The sequence below is a fragment of the Tachypleus tridentatus genome, unplaced genomic scaffold (assembly GCF_004210375.1).
Source record: "Tachypleus tridentatus isolate NWPU-2018 unplaced genomic scaffold, ASM421037v1 Hic_cluster_1, whole genome shotgun sequence".
NCBI lineage: Eukaryota > Metazoa > Arthropoda > Merostomata > Xiphosura > Limulidae > Tachypleus > Tachypleus tridentatus.
In genome coordinates, this window is record NW_027467777.1 from 13337261 (window position 1) to 13357034 (window position 19774).

Consider the following 19774-nt stretch of genomic DNA (forward strand, 5'->3'; position numbering starts at 1 on the left):
TATAAAGGAGGAGAGTTGTCTTCTTGATGGTGATTTGACAAGGGGTGTTTTAAAACTTTCTGCCTGAAATCGATAAACCGATCACGAGCAGCAGATCCAAACAGCAGAGACCCGTCTCATGTAGACCAGCGCATCACGTCCCAAAGAAGACACAAAGCCAGAACTTGAGTTTATTGCATCACAAAGGTCAGTTACATATTACAATTTTACATACAATTATATGCATGGTAATTAACTTTATACTTAACAGAAATTTACAACATATTTTGTTTATAGAGTTCATAGATACAAAACATAAATTATAAAATTACTAAACATTGAATATATTGGTAAAATAGAGAACATAACCTCACATTGAATAATATAAACAAGATACACATGATTATTAATGAATATATTTGGTCCATTGTTTCTTATGGCCATTAAACTGATAAAAGAGGGAGGTAGAGCCACAAGGTAAAACTCTCAAGTTGGTTGTTTTAGTGAGTGCTTGTTTTGTGACTAATGTGATTTAAGGGAGGAAAAAACTTGGTCCATGAGGCGGCGGGTGTTTGTGCAACATTGAATAGGTTATTTCGGGTTTTGGTCTTATTTTAGTATAATGACGTTGAATTTCTTGTTTTCTATAAGTAAGAGCCGATTGTATAGACGTGAATTCGGTAGGCAATTCGTACTGCTTTTAGTTGGGTAGACTCAAGTGGCACAGCGCAATGTCTGCGAACTTACAATGGCAGAAACTATAGTGGGCAAAGCACAGATAACCCCTCGTGTAGCTTTGTATTTAATAACAACAACAACCTCAAGCCAAGTTTTACAAAGATGTGAGGCATGTTGTATGTTACTGGACATTCGTATTCCACAACAGATTTTATATAGGCATTTTATATTATCATTATCGAAACCCGGTTTTTAGCGTTGTAAGTCAGCAAACATACCGCTGAGACACTGGGAGTAAAGGTAAATAGACAATCCACTGCAATTTTTTAATATGTACTGTTTTTATAATAGAAAAGGTAGATTGACAAAATACTGCACTTTCTTGGAATGTTCTGTTTTATAACACAAAAGGTAGATAAACAAAATACCGCACTTTCTTGAAAAGTTAGCTAGACATAGTATTGCATTTTCCTGGAATGTCATTTTTATAATACAGAAATATAAATAAATACTACACTTCTCTCAAAATATTGTATTCTGTAATTTTGAATAATTTTGGCTTCTTTTAACTACGAAAGAAAATTACATTAATTAACAAACGAATATATACTGACCAAATAGGAAAGGAATTGAGTTAATTTTTTTATTCTTTATAGCAGGGGCGTAGATATTTTACACCCAATGGGGTGGGGTATAATTTTTTCAACCACTTACGTGGATTCTTCAATTTACAAATTGGTAATCTCTGATTACGTTAACCTGAAAGCTGTAAACATGTAGTCACAGAGTAATCTTGTTGCCTGGCCCGGCATGGCCTAGCGTAAGGCGTGCGACTCGTAATCCGAGGGTCGCGGGTTCGCGCCCGCGTCGCGTTAAACATGCTACCCTCCCAGCCGTGGGGGTGTATAATGTGACGGTCAATCCCACTATTCGTTGGTAAAAGAGTAGCCCAAGAGTTGGCGGTGGGTGGTGATGACTAGCTGCCTTCCCTCTAGTCTTACACTGCAAAATTAGGGACGGCTAGCACAGATAGCCCTCGAGTAGCTTTGTGCGAAATTCCAAAAACAAACAAACAAACAAAATCTTGTTGCCACGATACTTGCATGTATACTTAGGCCTACTGACTGATACTTACGAACTATCGCTTAGAAGCACGCCTATGTTGAAGATGTACATTTCGGCTACTGAAAAAGCCTACGTCTAGGCCTAATTATGTAATTCGATTGGTAAAAACACGAGAATCACAAGAACAAACACACAATTTGTAGGCCTGTGACAGAATAAAACAATTCAACAAACCAAACTGTAGGGGGGTGATGATTGTATGCAATATACCCCTCAACTAAAATGAAGGGGAGATGTATACCCTCCATCCACCCCAGGATCTACGCAGCTGTTCCATAGTTTACAATATCAGAGTGAATCCGGTAAGGTTAAGTTTTATTGGATTTTGCACAGATGTACGAAGACAGACCACGATATCTACAATACTAAAGTCTGTAACATCCACATTGGTAAGACCTACTTGTGATTAGTGTTGTGTTACCTCAGCTGCATAATATTAAAAAAAGGGAAATACGATAAACACAACACTTTATTACTACTAAAATACATGTAAAATGATAATAAATACACGTGATTTTTAACATAAGGATATACTGTTAGTGCAATCAGTACAAACATTTTAAATAATTAAAACTACAAAGTCGTTTATTTTAAGAAGTTTAAGAAAGCCTTCTTCTTGTAGCCCATGCTAGATGTAGAGCAACAAACAGTTAATTGAGTATATCCAACACAGGTTAAGGAACCGTGTCATCTGAAGCATGTGCTCTACTAGTCACTGCAAATAATGAGAGTTTTCCAGGCTAGTAAGCAAGCAGACACCTAAGGAACTTGATAAGGAAAACATTAACAATGAGAGACGTCTGTTTTAACCACTAGGAGGAACCGCGTAGACTACTGTTACAGCTTTAGTTCGAAGTTACGTGTGTCTTGACCGCTAAGAGGAACAAGGTAAGCTACTTTTACAACTTCAGTTTGAATTTACATCTATCTTAACCACTAGGAGGAACCAGGTAATTTATTGTTAGAACTTTATTTAGAAGTTACGTCTGTCTTAACAATTAGGAGGAACTAAGTTAGCTGTTGTTAGAACTTTAGTCAGAAGTTACGTCTTTCTTAACCATTAGGAGAAACCAAGTTAGCTATTCACTTGATGTATCAGATTAAGTTTAAGAAAGCCTTCTTCTTGTAGCCCATGCTAGATGTAGAGCAACAAACAGTTAATTGAGTATATCCAACACAGGTTAAGGAACCGTGTCATCTGAAGCATGTGCTCTACTAGTCACTGCAAATAATGAGAGTTTTCCAGGCTAGTAAGCAAGTAGACACCTAAGGAACTTGATAAGGAAAGCATTAACAATGAGAGACGTCTGTTTTAACCACTAGGAGGAACCTGGTAGACTACTGTTACAGCTTTAGTTCGAAGTTACGTCTGTCTTGACCGCTAAGAGGAACAAGGTAAGCTACTTTTACAACTTTAGTTTGAATTTACATCTATCTTAACCACTAGGAGGAACCAGGTAATCTATTGTTAGAACTTTATTTAGAAGTTACGTCTGTCTTAACAATTAGGAGGAACTAAGTTAGCTGTTGTTAGAACTTTAGTCAGAAGTTACGTCTTTCTTAACCATTAGGGGAAACCAAGTTAGCTATTCACTTGATGTATCAGATTAAGTTTAAGAAAGCCTTCTTCTTGTAGCCCATGCTAGATGTAGAGCAACAAACAGTTAATTGAGTATATCCAACACAGGTTAAGGAACCGTGTCATCTGAAGCATGTGCTCTACTAGTCACTGCAAATAATGAGAGTTTTCCAGGCTAGTAAGCAAGTAGACACCTAAGGAACTTGATAAGGGAAAGCATTAACAATGAGAGACGTCTGTTTTAACCACTAGGAGGAACCGGGTAGTCTACTGTTACAGCTTTAGTTCGAAGTTACGTGTGTCTTGACCGCTAAGAGGAACAAGGTAAGCTACTTTTACAACTTTAGTTTGAATTTACATCTATCTTAACCACTAGGAGGAACCAGGTAATCTATTGTTAGAACTTTATTTAGAAGTTACGTCTGTCTTAACAATTAGGAGGAACTAAGTTAGCTGTTGTTAGAACTTTAGTCAGAAGTTACGTCTTTCTTAACCATTAGGAGAAACCAAGTTAGCTATTCACTTGATGTATCAGATTAAGTTTAAGAAAGCCTTCTTCTTGTAGCCCATGCTAGATGTAGAGCAACAAACAGTTAATTGAGTATATCCAACACAGGTTAAGGAACCGTGTCATCTGAAGCATGTGCTCTACTAGTCACTGCAAATAATGAGAGTTTTCCAGGCTAGTAAGCAAGCAGACACCTAAGGAACTTGATAAGGAAAACATTAACAATGAGAGACGTCTGTTTTAACCACTAGGAGGAACCGCGTAGACTACTGTTACAGCTTTAGTTCGAAGTTACGTGTGTCTTGACCGCTAAGAGGAACAAGGTAAGCTACTTTTACAACTTCAGTTTGAATTTACATCTATCTTAACCACTAGGAGGAACCAGGTAATTTATTGTTAGAACTTTATTTAGAAGTTACGTCTGTCTTAACAATTAGGAGGAACTAAGTTAGCTGTTGTTAGAACTTTAGTCAGAAGTTACGTCTTTCTTAACCATTAGGAGAAACCAAGTTAGCTATTCACTTGATGTATCAGATTAAGTTTAAGAAAGCCTTCTTCTTGTAGCCCATGCTAGATGTAGAGCAACAAACAGTTAATTGAGTATATCCAACACAGGTTAAGGAACCGTGTCATCTGAAGCATGTGCTCTACTAGTAACTGCAAATAATGAGAGTTTTCCAGGCTAGTAAGCAAGCAGACACCTAAGTAACTTGATAAGGAAAGCATTAACAATGAGAGACGTCTGTTTTAACCACTAGGAGGAACCTGGTAGACTACTGTTACAGCTTTAGTTCGAAGTTACGTCTGTCTTGACCGCTAAGAGGAACAAGGTAAGCTACTTTTACAACTTTAGTTTGAATTTACATCTATCTTAACCACTAGGAGGAACCAGGTAATCTATTGTTAGAACTTTATTTAGAAGTTACGTCTGTCTTAACAATTAGGAGGAACTAAGTTAGCTGTTGTTAGAACTTTAGTCAGAAGTTACGTCTTTCTTAACCATTAGGGAAAACCAAGTTAGCTATTCACTTGATGTATCAGATTAAGTTTAAGAAAGCCTTCTTCTTGTAGCCCATGCTAGATGTAGAGCAACAAACAGTTAATTGAGTATATCCAACACAGGTTAAGGAACCGTGTCATCTGAAGCATGTGCTCTACTAGTCACTGCAAATAATGAGAGTTTTCCAGGCTAGTAAGCAAGTAGACACCTAAGGAACTTGATAAGGAAAGCATTAACAATGAGAGACGTCTGTTTTAACCACTAGGAGGAACCGGGTAGTCTACTGTTACAGCTTTAGTTCGAAGTTACGTGTGTCTTGACCGCTAAGAGGAACAAGGTAAGCTACTTTTACAACTTTAGTTTGAATTTACATCTATCTTAACCACTAGGAGGAACCAGGTAATCTATTGTTAGAACTTTATTTAGAAGTTACGTCTGTCTTAACAATTAGGAGGAACTAAGTTAGCTGTTGTTAGAACTTTAGTCAGAAGTTACGTCTTTCTTAACCATTAGGAGAAACCAAGTTAGCTATTCACTTGATGTATCAGATTAAGTTTAAGAAAGCCTTCTTCTTGTAGCCCATGCTAGATGTAGAGCAACAAACAGTTAATTGAGTATATCCAACACAGGTTAAGGAACCGTGTCATCTGAAGCATGTGCTCTACTAGTCACTGCAAATAATGAGAGTTTTCCAGGCTAGTAAGCAAGTAGACACCTAAGGAACTTGATAAGGAAAGCATTAACAATGAGAGACGTCTGTTTTAACCACTAGGAGGAACCTGGTAGACTACTGTTACAGCTTTAGTTCGAAGTTACGTGTGTCTTGACCGCTAAGAGGAACAAGGTAAGCTACTTTTACAACTTTAGTTTGAATTTACATCTATCTTAACCACTAGGAGGAACCAGGTAATCTATTGTTAGAACTTTATTTAGAAGTTACGTCTGTCTTAACAATTAGGAGGAACTAAGTTAGCTGTTGTTAGAACTTTAGTCAGAAGTTACGTCTTTCTTAACCATTAGGAGAAACCAAGTTAGCTATTCACTTGATGTATCAGATTAAGTTTAAGAAAGCCTTCTTCTTGTAGCCCATGCTAGATGTAGAGCAACAAACAGTTAATTGAGTATATCCAACACAGGTTAAGGAACCGTGTCATCTGAAGCATGTGCTCTACTAGTCACTGCAAATAATGAGAGTTTTCCAGGCTAGTAAGCAAGCAGACACCTAAGGAACTTGATAAGGAAAACATTAACAATGAGAGACGTCTGTTTTAACCACTAGGAGGAACCGTGTAGACTACTGTTACAGCTTTAGTTCGAAGTTACGTGTGTCTTGACCGCTAAGAGGAACAAGGTAAGCTACTTTTACAACTTCAGTTTGAATTTACATCTATCTTAACCACTAGGAGGAACCAGGTAATTTATTGTTAGAACTTTATTTAGAAGTTACGTCTGTCTTAACAATTAGAGGAACTAAGTTAGCTGTTGTTAGAACTTTAGTCAGAAGTTACGTCTTTCTTAACCATTAGGAAGAAACCAAGTTAGCTATTCACTTGATGTATCAGATTAAGTTTAAGAAAGCCTTCTTCTTGTAGCCCATGCTAGATGTAGAGCAACAAACAGTTAATTGAGTATATCCAACACAGGTTAAGGAACCGTGTCATCTGAAGCATGTGCTCTACTAGTCACTGCAAATAATGAGAGTTTTCCAGGCTAGTAAGCAAGTAGACACCTAAGGAACTTGATAAGGAAAGCATTAACAATGAGAGACGTCTGTTTTAACCACTAGGAGGAACCTGGTAGACTACTGTTACAGCTTTAGTTCGAAGTTACGTCTGTCTTAACCACTAGGAGGAACCAAGTTAGCTATTGTTAGAACTTTAGTCAAAAGTTACATCTTTCTTAACGACTAAAATGAATCAAGTTAGCTATTGTTAGAACTTTAGTTACAGAATAATCCGTTGAAACATCAACAGTTATACTATTAAAACAGTTTTATTATAAACCTTTGTAAGTGCTGTTTTCAAGCGTAGTTTACGTTATTATAGATAAGCACTGACAAACATAATCCATCTGGTTTACGTGTTATAAAGGAACGATATCAAAATTCAAAAAATAACTATTTAATGTGTTTATATACATGAACCTTCCTGTTAGTGTATAGGTATATCATATTAAACATGAAAAGGACTTCCGTTACAACAGTCTCTTCACTTCAACATAATATCAACAATCCAACACAACTTTTACACTCCATTGATTTTAGCCATCCATGTAGAATGCAGACTCTGGACTCCATAAGTATTATATTTTAAGCAAAAGCTGTTAAAACAAAGAAATGAAACAGTTTTAATAAAAATAATACAGTCACACACACACACACATATATATGTATACACACGTACAAAATAATACACTAAAATATATATATATATATATATATATATACATTTACAAAAACAAAGCATGTTTTCGTGTTCTCCATACTGAGGTGTTTTTTTATTAATTTTGTGAGATAACAGCTGCTAGCAAACTGAGAAATTCGTCCCTAAAATCTAAAGATGTCTTTGATGTAAAGGAATGTATCGTGTATTAGGGTTAGCGAGCCTAGAAGATCACTTCCTGATATAGGTTAAATAACGTTCGTTATCACCTTTATTATTTATGTAAAATATTTTCCTAATTTTACAAAACTGATCCTCCTGATTTCTAGCAGCAGACGTAAAATAACGAAAAGACCAAAAGTTAAGAGTCATTCTGGATCGCGTTAAAACACACTATAAAGAATCTCACTGAATCTAGTCTTGTTTTCAGAGATTCAGACTTGTTATAGTTTGGCCTATATAGCCCTATGATATTTAGGTTACGTACCCTTTGGCAAGAGAAGCGTTAACAAGGAAATTAAATAAAATATTGCCATGATGCTCCTCGTTCTGGTTTCTTGTGTCAATATTCCTCCAGTGTAAAGTAGGTGTTGAGATTCTTGAACGTTACCACAGGGTAAGTGAGAAAACCATATACCTAGTCCTTCAGTATTACTACAGTAACAACAGAATGTTTATACCTAGTCCTCCAGTGCTGCTACAATAACAATATAACGTATATACTTAGTCCTTCAGTGTTACTACAATAACAATATAACGTGTATAACTAGCCTTTCAGTGTTACTACTATAACAACAGAATGCATGTACCTAATCCTTCAGTGTTAGTATAATAACAACATAGTGTATATACCTAATCCTTCAGTACTACTGTGGTAAAAACGTGATGTGTACCTAGTCCTTCAATGGTACCACAGTTACGACAGAGTATTATATATACACACACATCTAATCTTTCAGTGGCACTACAATAATAACAGAATGTATATGCCTATTTCACCAGTGGTATGAAAATAATAGGAATTTCCTCAAAACTCTTTAACAGAACATTTGGGCTACCTTTAAAACAGACTTATTTTTTCACAGCCTTCCTTTTCCAAAGTTAAAATTGATAATCAACAGAAGGGGATTTTTCACGTTTATTAGAAAAAGTCAAAATTTTCCTATTTGTTCATATTATTATTTTACAAGTCTATAGCAAAATGAACTGTTTCTTTCGCAATAAAACCAAAACAGACAACTATACCAAACGCTATCTAAAAGTTGATTATTTTTCATTGAAAGTTGATCTCCGTGGTTACAACTAGATAATAGATGTGATGTTGTTCTGAGGGGTTGCATGTGTACACGACGCGTGTTTACACCAAATCTGAGAAACAAAGAAATTTGGGTCAGTACATAATTGCAAGACACAAAGCTTTATTTAAAACACTGTTTTAGTCGTATTTATTGTATTTGAAAAGGCTGCTTCTTTACTGGTAGAGTTTTATTACATGTTCACTGAGGGTTGTGTCTTACTCTGGACATATTTAACTATTACTGTGCATTAGAAAAAACCAACGTATAAATAATTAAAAAGCATAATTTAAAATTATGTTTGATCAGATTAAGTACTTACACTGATGACAAGTTTGATGAGATCCAGTACTTACACTGATGACAAGTTTGGTGAGATCTCCAGTACTTACACTGATGACAAGTTTGATCAGATTAAGTACTTACACTGATGACAAGTTTGGTGAGATCTCCAGTACTTACACTGATGACAAGTTTGATCAGATTAAGTACTTACAGTGATGACAAGTTTGATGAGATCCAGTACTTACACTGATGACAAGTTTGGTGAGATCTCCAGTACTTACACTGATGACAAGTTTGATCAGATTAAGTACTTACACTGATGAGAAGTTTGTGAGATCTCCAGTACTTACACTGATGACAAGTTTGATCAGATCCACTACTTACACTGCTGATCTCGGTAACACAGTGATCTAACGAAATAGAAATAACTTTGTTTATATCATTATGTAGAATGATATGGCTTTACCATCTTTACAAAATAATCCAAAACACACATCTGACAATATAAAATATCACAAGTATTTTGTTCAAATGTTGCTTATTTCATTACCAACAGTTAATTTTAACATGGTAACAAAACTAACATGCTAGCCAGCCATGGTAACAAAACTAATGTTTTAATCAACGTTTATTGTGATCCAAATCAGATATATGATGATTGGACTTATGCTCTGAAACTGATCATCTGAGCTCACACTATATCCACTAGATTTGCATAAGCTTCTCTCACTTGCCTCTTTTAAAGTCAATCACAGAATTTAAAGTATTTCAAATTGTTTCTGAACAATGTCCAGACCTCAGTAAAGAAATATTGATGTTTTACCACTTGAAAACCATCAGATGAATGAAAACTGGCTGATCAGAGCAGGTTAATACAAATTGGTTACATGTACCATTAGCATGAATGTAGCACTATATCCAAACCAATATTACACATCTGGAGAGCTTCATTCAAAACACAAACAGATGACCAGTATCTGCCAATTTAGGTCACCCACAACTAAAACTATTACCAGAGAACCAGTCTTAACAATGCCATCCGTTTACCAGACATAGCGGAAACTGGATAATGTGTCCATGTACAGACGGTTAGAGCCAGACTTTATGTGGTAAACTGAATGATGTATCAGTTCTGGATGGTTACACACTCAGTGAGGTGTATTCTCATCACAAAAATGACACAAGATATGTAGAGATAGTTTGTGGGCTAATTTGAAATAGTTATTACATTGACCATAATTTAATAGGAGATGATGTACATACTATGTACAGCTGTCAATGTACCCCTACTTAATTAAGACATCTTAAGATGTCTTAAGAGTACATCATAGGTTATAATGGCTATAAACTTTATAATGTTTAGGTACATTTGTATAAACAAATAATGGCTATAAACTTTATAATGTTTAGGTACATTTATATAAACAAATAATGGCTATAAACTTTATAATGTTTATGTACAGTTATAAAAAGAAATAATGGCTATAAACTTTATAATGTTTATGCACAGTTATAAAAAGAAATAATGGCTATAAACTTTATAATGTTTATGTACAGTTATAAAAAGAAATAATGGCTATAAACTTTATAATGTTTATGTACAGTTTATAAACCAATAATTTTAAAAATACATTTTGATATATATCTCTGCTGTGTTAGTACTTATTTTGTTTTTAATGTAATTACTAATGGTTTTGGTCTGTTAATTTTATAGATATAATAAACTGTTATCAGTCCCATATCACTGTGTTGTTTTATAAATGTATCTATTGTTGAAGGAGTTATTCATACAAAGCTTTTAGTTGAATTTTATTCAGTTTGTTTAAAGTTAGGCACAAAACTAAACAATGAGATATGTTTGCTCTTCCTACCATGGGTATCGAAACCAGTTTCTAGCAATGTAAGTCCGAACACATACTGCTGTGAATTTTATTCAGTGATTTGGAAAGTTACAATATGTCATCATTCTAATAACATTCAATTATTAATACTTTAAACAGCAGGCATAATTCATGTTGTGGTTCCAGAAGATAAACAATCTTTAAAACCTGAGAAATAAAAAATAAACACACATGTACACAGAAAGTGAAGCCATTTTATATCAATACAAACCAAAGCTAAAACTACTGTAAGAAACGTACTAGAGAATAGTGAGTGTTTAATTTCAAATAATGAAAAGTTACTTATCTATAAATTCAAATATTGAATTACACCATTAAAAGGACTGAAAACAAACCAGATTCATATGAAACAGTTGTCATAAACAAACACTGTCTTTTCACTTTACCAATACTGAAGTAAAAATGATTAACACTTGACAATATAATTATGAAGAATTTAACAATCATTAAGTCATGAAATAATCCAAATAATAACACAACACTAAGCAGTCTTGCTTATCCAGAAATCAGCCCTTCTTCAATAAAATTATTATCAACAATTTTTAACACTATATACAAACACTGTTCTTAGTTCATATCCTAAGTCTTCTTATATAGTCTACACCAACATTTGTTCTCCTCTCTTCTCTCATGAATTATATTATTGGATAATGATGTTATTGTGCAGTAAAGGCCCCTCTCTACCAATAGGAGAGTGATGTCAATTCCATGTTTGCTAGCTCCATCTGTACTCATAAATCTTCATTATTGATGAGAAAAGAAGTCGTAAGTTCCTAAAACAAAGTATACACATCAGGAAACTTGTGAGTGAAGTGGCTATTTAATAGGTGGAACAGGGTACAGATGGTCTACTATGAGGTACATCGCTCTTAATACATTATAATCTGTAAAGCAGATTCACTGGATAGATGTTCATGAGGTCGAGTGTTTAAAAAATAAAGAGTTAAAGATCTGGTACTTACTCTATTATTGATATATAAAACCACCATGAAATTGTCAGAATGGATAATAATCAAACCATCCACTAACATTGGTAGTGAAATGTAAACATCTCCGTTTGATAGAATAAAGGTCGAGCACACTGATGTGGAGGAATTGCTTATGCTGCTCCAGATGTCTGAGGTGAGATAGCTATTCAGAGATGTACCACAACCAGAAAGATAAGCATCTGTGAAGAGATGTAGGTCTGGTTTGAATTGATTGTGATTTATGACATAAAAACTACTTCATAAGTAGCTGAAGCCTCAAATATTGATCAACATTGGGAATAGAACCCTGGATTTTAGTGTTATAAGTCCATAAACTTAAAATTGATCCATCGATAACCCAACAGTAGAAAAAACTAAAATAAATAGTATACGTCTGCATGTAAAATATAAGTAACTTTTACACGTGAAACTGGTTAATGTCGTCCTTGTGTACAGTGAGCTTATAATATAAATCAGTCAGTTATGAAGTTAACTGGAAATTCTTTGTTTTCCAGAACGAGAGTTTAGGTGGGAGTTGCCTGAAAGCTAGTGTCATGCAAATACTTAAGAAAGATGCTAACAGAAGATAAAATCTTTCTCTGAAATGGTAAGTATCTGATTGAAACAAATTTTTATGTAAGAAAATGTTAACTTTCCAAAATCAGATCTGTGGTGACTAACCAGCAGGAGATAATACAAGGGGTGGGGGGTTCCATCTTCTCCTTTACATTTGATGATGTGTTAAAATCTTCCTTTTTGTACTTTTATGTTTTGCATGTTGTTTGTTAGTGTTTCCTTTATTATATAGTTGTTAATTAACTAAAGTTTCAAAATTCACTCTAGATGAAATTGAATCTTGAATTTCATATGAATTTTAATACCCTTTTCACTGAGGAAAATTTTCAAAACATTTCTCAATGGGGCTGAATTTTCTTCCTTTTATTTTAGGTTGATCCACTTCTAATCTGTCTTATACTGAAATTATTTCTATTTTGAGAGTCATGTCTATGATGGAAGTCTCTATACCTTTGACTCATACTTACTTTCACACGTTACTGAGTATGATTGAATTAATGAAAGATTTCTGTAGGTTCACTGAAATTCTCTACAGAATGGAACATAGCTGTGAAATGATGTCCACATAATGAGAGAAGATACAGAATGGAACACAGCTGTGAAATGATATACACATAATGAGAGAAGATACAGAATGGAATATAGCTGTGAAATGATGTCCACATAATGAGAGAAGATACAGAATGGAACACAGCTGTGAAATCATGTACACATAATGAGAGGATGGCTGAATACTACTGTCCTCAAGAGGAAACAAAGTTGACAAAGCCTTAAGTTGTAGATGGAAATAAATAAACAAGCTAAATTTTCCATTGAAAATGGGAGATGAAAGAGATTAAAACCATAGGAAGTGAAGTTGTAGGCTGCATGATGAAAATCACTAATATATGAAAATAAGCTGTTACGTCATCAACATGTAACTACTTTACCTAGCCATTGTTGAGATTTGACTTATGTGAGGTAGTTCTTCTCTCACAATAGAGACAGAAATAGTAATACAAGCTTGTAAGTTCATAAGCTTAAAAATATAAGTCAAAAACCAAAGTAAATCTCTATCATTTAAAAATGCATCTTTCGAATGCAGAACTATATAGAGCTAACAATTTGGTAGGTGGTGTCCACTCTAACTGTTAGAAAGCAAATGTATCATCCCACTTTTGCCACTCTCTTGCTTTACATGTGGCTTTTGGACAAGCTGCACATGTACTTTCCATTCCTATATCCTTTTTCCTTTGTTCCATATCAGAGAAGATTATAACTGGCTGAGTATTCCACAATCTACAAAATCCTACTGATTATTTTGTGAGAGAATTGGTTTTAGAAAGGAATTTGACCAACCAAATAATATTAGTTGACTAAGGAACCCTCATCATACTTTCTCCAGCTGGTTTATTCCTGGGAGGTCTGGTACAGAAAAGAGATGGACCAGTCTAGATGTATTGGTAAATAAGATAAACCAGACAGCATATCTACAGTTAAGAATGTCATACTCATTTTACATACAATTTAGTGACCTAGACTTTCAAGATGGAAGAATAATATACCTGGTTAGTGTGTTTTCTCACTGGCTTATTTCTCTTACAAAAATAACATTCCAACCAGATTCTTTGGACACTTTCCGAGGACTGCTTGTCTAGGTTCCTAAACCAAGTAAATGTGAGATCCCCAGTGACATTCCTGTTGTTACATTAGTTTCAGTAAGATATCGAATCAAAGTTAATATTTTCTTACAGTGAAAATATATTTCTGACAGATACTATACTCTCCTCACACTTCTGGTGCTTCTTTTCTGACTAATACAGAATTGAAGAATGTGTACTACAGTAAACAGGAAGTTAGCTGTGATAGTGGTGTGTGTTTTAGTGAAGAGTTGTTCTTGGACATTTACATGCTACAACGCAGCTAAATCACATTGAAAGCGTAAAGTAGGTGGGAGTTTCAAGGCTAGGAGAGAGTATAAACATTTTCACTCTTTGAAGGTTGCAATGAACAATAAGAATTCTTATTGAAAATAGTATGAAAACTGATATTTTAGGGTATGTACAGTGATATGATATAACTTCCTATGTATACATAACACATAAACCATCAGTTATAAATATAACTAGAAAAATAAAACTGAATATAACACATGGCAACCGATAATGTACTTAATATTTAAAATTAATTTATAAATAAAATCAGGTATAATAACTTTATATCAAACACAAAATATTTAAATAAAAATGTTGTTGAATAACTTATTGAAAAAATATGTCGAGGAATAAATATTTTTGCAAGTATAACATCATACAACATGAAATTATATTGTGTGTGTTATTATAATATTATATAACATTAAATTATATTGTGTGTGTTATTATAACATTATATTGTGTGTGTGTGTGTTATTTTGTAATAAAGCCATATCGAGCTATCTGACATGTTCACTGATGACAATGAAAACCCTGATTTTATCCTTGTAATTCTGTAGTAAAGTGCTGTACCACCTCGGGTTTCCAAGAATTTCCAGGTATGTCAGTGTTTTTAAATATTTTAATCTAACCTAGACTGTGCTAATGTATCTACTTAAATAGATGTTACAAACTTGGGACTTCCTAATAGAGCCACAAGTCTATTCATGTGTTATTACTGATATAGTCACCAATATGGTTGCCTTCAAACTTTACTCATCTTGGCTCATTTATTGTAGATGATATTTAAGTCACAGTGTGGGGATGCTTTCTCGGTAAACACAGATGAATTCCTTTGAGGTGGACCAAAATTACCAAGAGGTTTCAGAGATGTCACAGAAAATTAAAGTATATCTAAGGGTAAAAATGTAGTACTACTCTGTTACACAGTTTATCACATCACTCTAAATAACAAAACATCACTGGAGACCACAAGTTACAGCAAAATATACTTTCAACTTTAAATACAAACAATTAATGTGGATTTAAATCGAGACGTGAAAATGTAAAAACGTACAAATTACATGGTCAGCAATTAAGTAATAAAGATATTTCACGAGGAAAACATCAGTACTTATTAAAAACTAGATTTATTTTAATATGTTAAATATCATGAGATCAGTTAAAATAATCTATGAAGTTTAAAAACGTATTATATTCAATGTTTACAAACTTATCACTGAGAAAGAGAATATGTTTTGGAATAAATTATCTATCACAAGTGTCAATCATGTCTTAGCTGTGTACAGTTTCAAAAATTAATGTTTTCATTCTTTATTGTACAATAAATTACTTGAATAAATATCTCTATAAATGATTCCTTTTTAGTGAATATTTGTTAGCGCTCGTAAAAAGTTTATCATATCATATTTTACTTCATCTTTCATTATATTTTAATTTTTTACATATATTTTTCTTTTATTCTTACCTATCAATTTAACTTGTAATGAGACATATCTAATATTTATACAATAAACAATATTTAACAGTTTTACAGACATTTCAGTTTGAATAGTTTGATCTAAAACAGCTTCGTTTTTTTTTTGTTTTTAAAGAATTTCCAACTCATAAATGAGACACCAAGACTGACATTCTAATGAACATTTGGCCTGGTTTTTGAATAAATTTGGTATTAATTGAAATGTCATATATTGTTACTAGTTTTTGCCAAATGTTGGTTATTTTTCTGCCTATATCGGAAATATATGGTATGCAACAGTATATGGTTTCATGATTTTTTTATTTGTAAGGTATATTTACTTTTGTTGGTTGATTTTCCTTCATGTCTAGGTGTGTGCGTATAATATTTAACTATGGTTTGTGGAGGAAACTTGTTGATGTTGATGAAGTATTGTTTTATTTTTTCTAATTCATCATTAATTTTATCTGGTGAGCATATTTCGTTTCTTAGTGTGTTGAGTTTTGTTCTGTTTCATGTGCTGAGTCCCAAGGTATGTATAGTCCGGTATGGATGATTTTTCGGTGGATTTCTGTTTTAAATTGCGTGTCGGTTCTTGTAATTTTGAGTTTAAGAAATGATATTTGATTGCTTTCTTTCTGTTCACATGAAGTTAATGTTGGGATATATAGAGTTAATGTGATTAAAAAAAATTAAGCGTGTGTTGTGTGGATGTGAATCTCGCAATCGTGTCGTCTACATATCTGTACCAGTTTAGTGGCTGATGTAATGCTGTGTTCATTGCTTGTGTTTCAACTTGTGTCAGAAAAATATTGGCTAGAATTGGTGATACTGGGTTGCCCATGCTTAGGCGATTTGTTTGTATATAGTTGTGGTTGTTGAACATGAAGTTTGTCTTCATTGTGGTGAATTCTATGAGGGTTGCTAATTGGTTGCTGGGAATGTCTATTGATGAGTTAGAGTCTCGGATACAGAGTTCTAAGGCTATCTTACAGGTTTCAGTGGTTGGGACTTCTGTAAAGAGGGATATAACATTGAAACTGGCCATTAAGGCTTTATGATTAAGTTGATTAAGATTAGACTTGAAATTAAAAGAGTCTTTGATGAATGAGTTGGCTGATGTTTCATATTTGGAGAATGCCCATGCTTTGTATTTACCAAGATTGTAATTAAACAATTCATATGTGGATGTTATTGGTCATATTGGATGATCTAATTTAAGAGGTTTGGGGATGCCGAATATTTGTGGTGTTCGTGAGTCGGTCTTGCGTAGGTAGGAATAAAGTTTTGAAACTGTGTTGGCTTTTCATTTTTAGTGGTAATTTGTTCAGTTGCATTTCATGTGTCTTTGTTGGATCTGTGTGTATTGGTTTTAATTTGTTTGTGTCCGATAGGATGTTCTTTATTTTTTGGATGTATTCATTCATGTTCATTATGACTATAACGTTTCCTTTATCTGCTTTTAAAATTTTTATGTTTTGTCTTGTTTTAGGTTTTTAATGGAATTAATGTCTCTTTTTGTAAGATTGTTTTTAGCTTTCTGTTGTGAAATTATGTTGATGGTTTAGTGAGAAAATTATTTGAAAAATTCGTTTAAAATGTTGTTTTTAGGTGTTTCTGGAAAATATAAATTTTTAAATTTTTTTGGAAAGTTTGGCTATTGAAAGTCAATAAAATTGTCAGAGTTGTCTTTCTGTTCGTTGTTTTCTAAGGAAAGTATCACAAGTCTCCTGGCTAGGTATTCTAAACATGTTTTAATTTCTAATGTTGGACCTTAGAACCAACCTAGAAAATAACCAATATTTGGCAAAAACTAGTCGCAAAATATGACATTCTAGTTAATACCAAATTTATTCAAAAACCAAGCACAAATCTAAGTTCTATATTATGTAAAAACTACAATGACAAACACCACACCAATATTATTTATAAAATACAATGTGATAACTCCCACGACTTCTATATTGGAGAAACAAGTAGAAAAATGGAAACCACATTCAAAGAACACAAGTAGTCACCTTCACACATAAGAAAATAACCAACATTTGGCAAAAACTAGTCGCAAAATATGACATTCTAGTTAATACCAAATTTATTCAAAACCAAGCACAAATCTAAGTTCTATATTATGTAAAACTACACTGACAAACACCACACCAACATTATTTATAAAATACAATGTGATAACTGCCACGACTTCTATATTGGAGAAACAAGTAGAAAAATGGGAACCAGATTCAAAGGACATAAAAGTCACCTTCACACGTTTTGGAACACTGCAAGTCAAATAAACACAACATAACCATAGAAAACACTCAAATACTAAATAAAGAATCAAACATAAACAAACGCAAAATTAAAGAAGCCTTACTTATACAACAACTTAAACCCAAAATAAACCAATATAAAGGAACGCCTTTATAGCTATATTAATATAATAAAATAAATAAAATTATATATTCAAACATCTAACACCGCCCTCTACATTCCGACACTCAGTTACACAACCCCTTCCAAACATGTGGTCAGCTTCCGGTCAGTTACCTGACAATGACTGAAGAAGGTCGAAACGTTGTTCGCTCTTCCATGTAAAATATTTTCTCAACCCATCGAGCCATTTTGCACATGTAGTTATGATGATTGTTACGAGAAAAAAAAAATCGTATATAGAGAATATAAATTGTTTGATAATTATCAAAATTGTTGTAATGTAATCAGTCAAGTAGACTAGTATATGGGAGTGACATATGAAGAAAACTTTAGTTTTTAGTAAATATAAAAGATATCACACACGGTAAAGAACAACATGGAAATGAAATCCAAAGAGCTATTGAAGTGAGTGTAAAATCTTCCAAATAAACAATTTATTCATGTCTTATCTGAATGAGGTTAAACGTTTTATAAACTTAAGAAACACCGAGATAAATTAATTCAGTCAGTATTTATTAGACGATTAGGTGTGACAGCATTATTATAGCTAATTATCTGATTGATAGTTGTACAGAAATATTTGTTCATGCTGATTACTGAATAAAGAAATAGAAGTGAGTGAGTACAAGTGAATTTGTAACAAAATATTACATAACAACTATGCATTTCAAAAAAATTATAAATAATTTAATTATGGGTTCAAAGCCAGGGTGTTTTTTAAAGCAATTATGACAATAAAAGTACTTTTTTGCGTTTATTTCTTTTGTATGCAGTAAGATTTTTACAGCTTTTTTGAAGGGAAGAGAAAAATCTGAAGGAATATTACGTGTTTAAGTACAAATTATTCAAAGAATAGTCAATGAACTCCGATGCATGGAGGATGTTGGATGAGCGGTTGAGCTTATGCTAACAGTAATATTTAACTGAGTTAATAAAACTACAACACATAACCACGATTTTGTGTTAAGATATCTAAAAAGGAGAAAACTGACAGAACCAGAATGTGTAATATTTATAATGAAGATTACACTGAAACCAGAAAATAACCAGTATAGTGATTATTTTTATCACAGTTATTAGGGTGATAACCGTGATTTACTCTTATTCAGTTACGTTTTTTCGTTTTGTAGACCTAACAAACGAAATATTTTTATAACTTTTCTATGAAATATTATTTTAAGTAACTATTCCATTTCTAACAAACAAAATACTTTCTTTTTCTTAACAAAACTAATATTTCGTTTTAAACATATCAGAAGGCCTGCCTGGCATGGCCAAGCGCGTAAGGGCGTGCGACTAATAATCCGAGGGTCGCGGGTTCGCGCCCGCATCGCGCTAAACATGCTCGCCCTTCCAGCCGTGGGGTGTATAAATGACGGTCAATCCCACTATTCGTTGGTAAAAGAGTAGCCCAAGAGTTGGCGGTGAGTGGTGATGACTAGCTGCCTTCCCTTTAGTCTTACACTGCTAAATAGCCCTCGAGTAGCTTTGTGCGAAATTCCCAAACAGACAGACCGATAAACATATCAGTAAACTATTCATAAATATCTCGTTAGTTTTTAGGCCTAACAACAACAGTATTGCTGTAAAAATCACCATTTGTGGGCTGGAGAGACTAATACTTTTTTGTAGTTTTCATTACGAAAACAGTGCGATGAATTTGTTTTTGAATTTCGCGCAAAGCTACTCGAGGGCTA

The 19774-nt window shown here is 33.6% G+C and overlaps 2 long non-coding RNA genes across 7 annotated transcripts; one reads left to right on the forward strand and one right to left on the reverse strand.

Annotated features, from left to right (window-relative positions):
- Nucleotides 1–6973: 6973 nt before the first annotated feature.
- On the reverse strand, nucleotides 6974–18250 carry LOC143241823 (uncharacterized). Of its 6 annotated transcripts, none has more exons than XR_013022294.1 (3): nucleotides 18192–18250; nucleotides 8868–9240; nucleotides 6974–7188 (listed from the first exon to the last, which is right to left on the reverse strand). It is a non-coding gene; the product is annotated as an uncharacterized LOC143241823 (long non-coding RNA). The 6 variants fall into 6 exon arrangements; XR_013022295.1 differs by lacking the exon at nucleotides 18192–18250 and adding an exon at nucleotides 13820–14181; XR_013022291.1 differs by lacking the exon at nucleotides 18192–18250 and adding an exon at nucleotides 11694–11767.
- On the forward strand, nucleotides 7185–13317 carry LOC143241825 (uncharacterized). Its single transcript, XR_013022296.1, has 3 exons — nucleotides 7185–7866; nucleotides 12215–12306; nucleotides 12648–13317. It is a non-coding gene; the product is annotated as an uncharacterized LOC143241825 (long non-coding RNA).
- Nucleotides 18251–19774: the final 1524 nt, after the last annotated feature.